Raw genomic sequence first — 6,000 nt, 5'->3', positions numbered from 1 at the left:
CATGTCCGAGGTCAGGGGCAGGGGCCGGTAGGAGCTACCTCCTGCCGGAGGCCAGGGGTGGCGGCTGGGAGGAGCAACCCCATGTCCAAGGAGCAGCGGCTGTGTGGGTGCCGGAGGGCCTAGAAGAGCTATTCCATGTTCAAGGTCGGGAGGGGTGGTGGTGAGGAGATACCCCACGTCCAAGGTAAGAGAAACCCAAGTAAGACGGTAGGTGTTGCAAGAGGGCATCAGAGGGCAGACACACTGAAACCATAATCACAGAAAACTAGTCAATCTAATCACACTAGGACCACAGCCTTGTCTAATTCAATGACACTAAGCCATGCCCTGTGGGGCCACCCAAGACGGGCGGGCATGGTGGAGAGGTCTGACACAATGTGGTCCACTAGAGAAGGGAATGGCAAACGACTTCAGTATTCTTGCCTTGAGAATCTCATGAACAGAATGAAAAGGCAAAATGATAGGATACTGAAAGAGGAACTCCCCAGGTCAGAGGGTGCCCAATATGCTACTGGAGATCAGTGGAGAAATAACTCCAGAAAGAAAGAAGGGATGGAGCCAAAGCAAAAACAATACCCAGTTGTGGATGGGACTGGTGATAGAAGCAAGATCTGATGCTGTAAAGAGCAATATTGCATGCGAACCTGGAATCTTAGGTCCATGAATCAAGGCAAATTGGAAGTGGTCAAACAGAAGATGGCAAGTGAATGTCGACATTCTAGGAATCAGCAAACTTAAATGGACTGGAATGGGTGAATGTAACTCAGATGACCATTATATCTACTACTGCGGGCAGGAATCCCTCAGAAGAAATGGAGTAGCCATCATGGTCGACAAAAGATTCCAAAAATGCAGTACTTGGATGCAATCTCAAAAATGACAGAATGATCTCTGTTCATTTCCAAGGCAAACCATTCAATATCACAGTAATCCAAGTCTATGTCCCAACCAGGAATGCTGAAGAAGCTGAAGTTGACGGTTCTATGAAGACCTAGAAGACCTTTTAGAACTAACACCCAAAAAAAAAGATATCCTTTTCATTACAGGGGACTGAAATGCAAAAGTAGGAAGTCAAGAAACACCTGGAGTAACAGGCAAATTTGGCCTTGGAATGTGGAATGAAGCAGGGCAAAGACTAATAGAGTTTTGCCAAGAAAATGCACTGGTCATAGCAAACACCCTCTTCCAACAACACAGGAGAAGACTCTACACGTGGACATCGCCAGATGGTCAACACTGAAATCAGATTGATTATATTCTTTGCAGCCAAAGATGGAGAAGCTCTATACAGTCAACAAAAACAAGACCAGGGGCTGAATGTGGCTCAGATCATGAACTCCTTATTGCCAAATTCAGACTGAAATTGAAGAAAGTAGGGAAAACCACTAGACCATTCAGGTATGACCTAAATCAAATCCCTTATGATTATACAGTGGAAGTGAGAAATAGATTTGAGGGACTAGATAGAGTGCCTGATAAACTATGGATGGAGGTTTGTGACATTGTACAGGAGACAGGGATCAAGAGCATCCCCATGGAAAAGAAATGCAAAAAAACAAAATGGCTGTCTGGGGAGGCCTTACAAATAGCTGTGAAAAGAAGAGAAGCAAAAAGCAAAGGAGAAAAGGAAAGATATACCCATTGAATGCAGAGTTCCAAAGAATACCAAGGAGAGATAAGAAAGCCTTCCTCAGCGATCAATGCAAAGAAATAGAGGAAAACAACAGAATGGGAAAGACTAGGGAGCTCTTCAAGAAAATTGGAGATACCAAGAGAACATTTCATGGAAAGATGGGCTTGATAAAGGACACAAATGGTATGGACCTAACAGAAGCAGAAGATATTAAGAAGAGGTGGCAAGAATACACAGAAGAACTGTACAAAAAAGAGCTTCACGACCAAGATAATCACGATGGTGTGATCACTCACCTAGAGCCAGACATCCTGGGATGTGAAATCAAGTGGGCCTTAGAAAGCATCACTATGAAAAAAGCTAGTGGAGGTGATGGAATTCCAGTGGAGCTACTTCAAATGCTGGAAGATGATGCTGTGAAAGTGCTGCACTCAACATGCCAGCAGATTTGGAAAACTCAGCAGTGGCCACAGGACTGGAAAAGGTCAGTTTTCATTCCAATCTGAAAGAAAGGCAATGCCAAAGAATGCTCAAACTACCGCACAATTGCACTCATCTCACGTGCTTGTAAAGTAATGCTCAAAATTCTCCAAGCCAGGCTTCAGCAATACGTGAACCATGAACTTCCAGATGTTCAAGCTGGTTTTAGAAAAGGCAGAGGAACCAGAGATCAAATTGCCAAAATCTGCTGGATCATCGAAAAAGCAAGAGAGTTCCAGAAAAACATCTATTTCTGCTTTATTGACTATGCCAAAGCCTTTGACTGTGTGGATCACAATCAACTGTGGAAAATTCTGAAAGAGATGGGAATACCAGACCACCTGACCTGCCTCTTGAGAAACCTATATGCAGGTCAGGAAGCAACAGTTAGAACTGGACATGGAACAACAGACTGGTTCCAAATAGGAAAAGGAGTACGTCAAGGCTGTATAATGTCTCCCTGCTTATTTAACTTCTATGCAGAGTACATCATGAGAAACGCTGGACTGGAAGAAGCACACGCTGGAATCAAGATTGCCGGGAGAAATATCAATAACCTCAGATATGCAGATGACACCACTCTTATGGCAGAAAGTGAAGAGGAACTAAAAAGCCTCTTGATGAAAGTGAAAGTGGAGAGTGAAAAAGTTGGCTTAAAGCTCAACATTCAGAAAATGAAGATCATGGCATCTGGTCCCATCACTTCATGGGAAATAGATGGGTAAACAGTGGAAACAGTGTCAGACTTTATTTTGGGGGGCTCAAAAATCACTGCAGATGGTGACTGCAGCCATGAAATTAAAAGACGCTTACTCCTTGGAAGAAAAGTTATGACCAACCTAGATAGCATATTGAAAAGCAGAGATATTACTTTGCCAACAAAGGTCCATCTAGTCAAGGCTATGGTTTTTCCAGTGGTCATGTATGGATGTGAGAGTTGGACTGTGAAAAAAGCTGAGCGCCAAAGAATTGATGCTTTTGAACTGTGGTGTTGGCAAAGACTCTTGAGAGTCCCTTGGGCTGCAAGGAGATCCAACCAGTCCATTCTGAAGGAGATCAGCCCTGGGATTTCTTTAGAAGGAATGATGCTAAAGCTGAAACTCCAGTACTTTGGCCACCTCAGGTGAAGAGTTGACTCATTGGAAAAGACTCTGATGCTGGGAGGGATTGGGGTCAGGAGGAGAAGGGGACGACAGAGGATGAGATGGCTGGATGGCACCACTGACTTGATGAACGTGAGTCTGAGTGAACTCTGGGAGTTGGTGATGGACAGACAGGGAGGCCTGGTGTGCTGCAATTCATGGGGTCGCAGAGAGTCGGACACAACTGAGCGACTGAACTGAACTGAACTGATTGATGAGGCATATTCTCTGCATCTGTTATTTGAGATTTATAATTGCAAGCAAAGAAACACAGTCCTGCCAATTTAAGTAGGAAGATAACTTATTGGAAACCTATCAGAATCCCTGGAAAGCTAGAGAACTGAATTCAGCAAATAGGAATGAGGAAGGCCAGACAGCCAAAGCATGCTAAAAAACTACTTATTGGGTTTCTACTGTCCTTGCTTCTCTGGGGCAAAGTCTGGGGCAAGTCTGGTGCAGAGGTATCTGGTCGTCAAATATAGGTCAAGTGCCTACATCCACACCAAAGCAGAGCCTGGACATGATGAATGACACTCACTTTTTAAAAGAAAAGGATAGTACTGTGATGGTATTTTATTTGGACTAAACTGTGAAATCACTGTTGAAATTAAAGTTTTCTAGTGGTAAAACATAGGTTGCTAAGTGCCAGGAAAGAGGATCTTGATTTTGGCATTGTGTTCTCCTCCTACGTCACACTACAACTTATTTTCAACTTCTGAGACTTGTTAGTCGCTCAGTTGTATCCGACTCTTTGCGACCCCATGGACTGTAGCCTGCCAGGTTTCTCTGTCCATGGGATTCTCCAGGCAAAAATACTGGAGTGGGTTGCCATTCCCTTCTCCAGGGGATCTTCCCAACCTAGGGGTCAAACCCGGGTCTCCCACAATGCAGGTAGATTCTTTACCATCTGAGCCACAGGGAAGCCCAGAAGAGGAAGGAATTTGGCTTAAAGCTGAAGACTTTTTTGCATCTGCTTGGCTGAGGCTGAGGCAAGTCCTGTGAGCCTCTTTGTCACAGCAAACAGGAGACTGTGTGCCTGGGGCCACCTTCCTTGTTCTGGAGATGTCATCTCTGATCCCTTGTTTGGCAGGATAGACTGAGATTGCCTGCCTCCTCCTTCCTGAAGGGTGTTAGGAGTACACTGTGAGAAGCTAAAGATGGGGGCGGCTCTGGGAACTTACCTTAACCCAGGAACCAGGACAGCCAAAACGGTGGTTGGTAGTGGGAGGGAGGGGGAAGGGACGGCGCTGGGCCTGAATACACTTGGGGAGGTGGTGCTAGGCTTCAACCAGACAGTAAAAGGAAGCAGAGTTATACCTTTTCTGCTAAAACTGGTTTTAATGGAGGATGGCATGCCAAGAGGAAGACTCAGGCTAGCTGAGCATGGCCCCTCTCTGAGCCATTCCTGGAAGCTTTGCTCATCAGTTTTTCTTCTTCGTGACCCTAAATCTATACCGATGTACAGCGTGGACCAAATTCCGCACCTGATTTGACTCCAAATAATTGAGTATTTGACTATCCCACATGTACTCAGGGGAAAGGATCTTGGTGGGTTTGTGATAAAGCAGGTATTTGTTCAGATGGCTCTCATCATTTCACGTGGCCTTGATGTGACTGGCCTGGTCAACCATCATCGCCCTCATGGCAGGCCTTGGCAAGTCTGTAAACCTCTGGCATGGACTCCCCAAATAAGGCCCCTATGTAATAAAAGTCCTCCTTATCTTCAGGAATATGGGCCTGTGATGGAGGCCAGCATTCATATTCAAAGTATTTCCAAGTCAATCCATAGAAGCCAGGATGGAGGATGCCGAACAAGGAGGAGAGGATCTCCATGCCCACATCATCACTAAACTTCATGTCCACATTTGCACACACAAGGTAATCCACTTCCTGGTGGAAGCGCTGCTCAATAAAATTGCTGGTCACCTTCATGCGGTGTATGGAAATCTGCCAGCAGGCATACCTCTGGACCTTGAAGATGACCATCTGCCATCCTTTCTGAAGGCGAATGAGAGGAACATAGTCTGGCGAGCAGTGAAGATATAGTAGTTCACCCTGTGTCCCACCATAAAGTACATCTCTGCCATCTCCAGGAACAGCTTCAGGTGGAAATTTTTTTTTTTTTTTACAACAAACACAATTAATCCAATGGTGATGTTCTGAAGCCGGAACTGCTCATTCAGGATATCAATGTTGAAAGTCCCATTCCAGATGATGGGAGCCACCCAGGGGGTCATAAGAAGGACATCTTTCCTAGATGGTACAAGTACATCTGGTGGGGGATACACCATCCTTGATAATTTTACACTTTGTGGTGTGTGGTGTTCTTTAATAGTTATGCTTGCCTTAGTTGGGATGTTTTCCAGTTTCTGGTTTCTGGGGTTCAAGTAACAATAGCCAAGAAAAGCTATGATGAAAACTGTTAAAAGAAAGTTCACTCAATGAAACAAGCAGCATTTTTGTGTCCCAGCCAATATTTATAGTACCTGAGCCATGCCTGCATGGCAGAAGAATGTCACCTCTTGTCTTCTCCACGATACGGGGGCACTCATCTCTCCTGACCTTCCACCCTCAGTGTTCTCCCCAGGGCAGGGTGAGGCAGAAAGGCCCCCACTCCCTGCTCACTACTCCAGCAGCACAGTCTCCCCTGAGGCCTGACACCAGTGCAAGGGGGCACCTTGACCCAAGGGCATTTTTTGGGGTGCCCTGTGGAGAAAGATGGGATCCTGGCAGGACCTTTATAGA

General features: G+C 45.5%; 1 pseudogene; it reads right to left on the bottom strand.

The window, feature by feature from the left end:
• Positions 1-4,676: 4,676 nt before the first annotated feature.
• Positions 4,677-5,581, bottom strand: LOC129630628 (histo-blood group ABO system transferase-like; annotated as a pseudogene).
• Between the last annotated feature and the right edge of the window lie 419 nt (positions 5,582-6,000).

Source organism: Bubalus kerabau, chromosome 17, assembly GCF_029407905.1.
Source record: "Bubalus kerabau isolate K-KA32 ecotype Philippines breed swamp buffalo chromosome 17, PCC_UOA_SB_1v2, whole genome shotgun sequence".
NCBI classification, from domain to species: domain Eukaryota; kingdom Metazoa; phylum Chordata; class Mammalia; order Artiodactyla; family Bovidae; genus Bubalus; species Bubalus kerabau.
The sequence above is the reverse complement of the archived record's forward strand: the minus strand, read 5'-3'. Positions and strand labels throughout refer to the sequence as shown.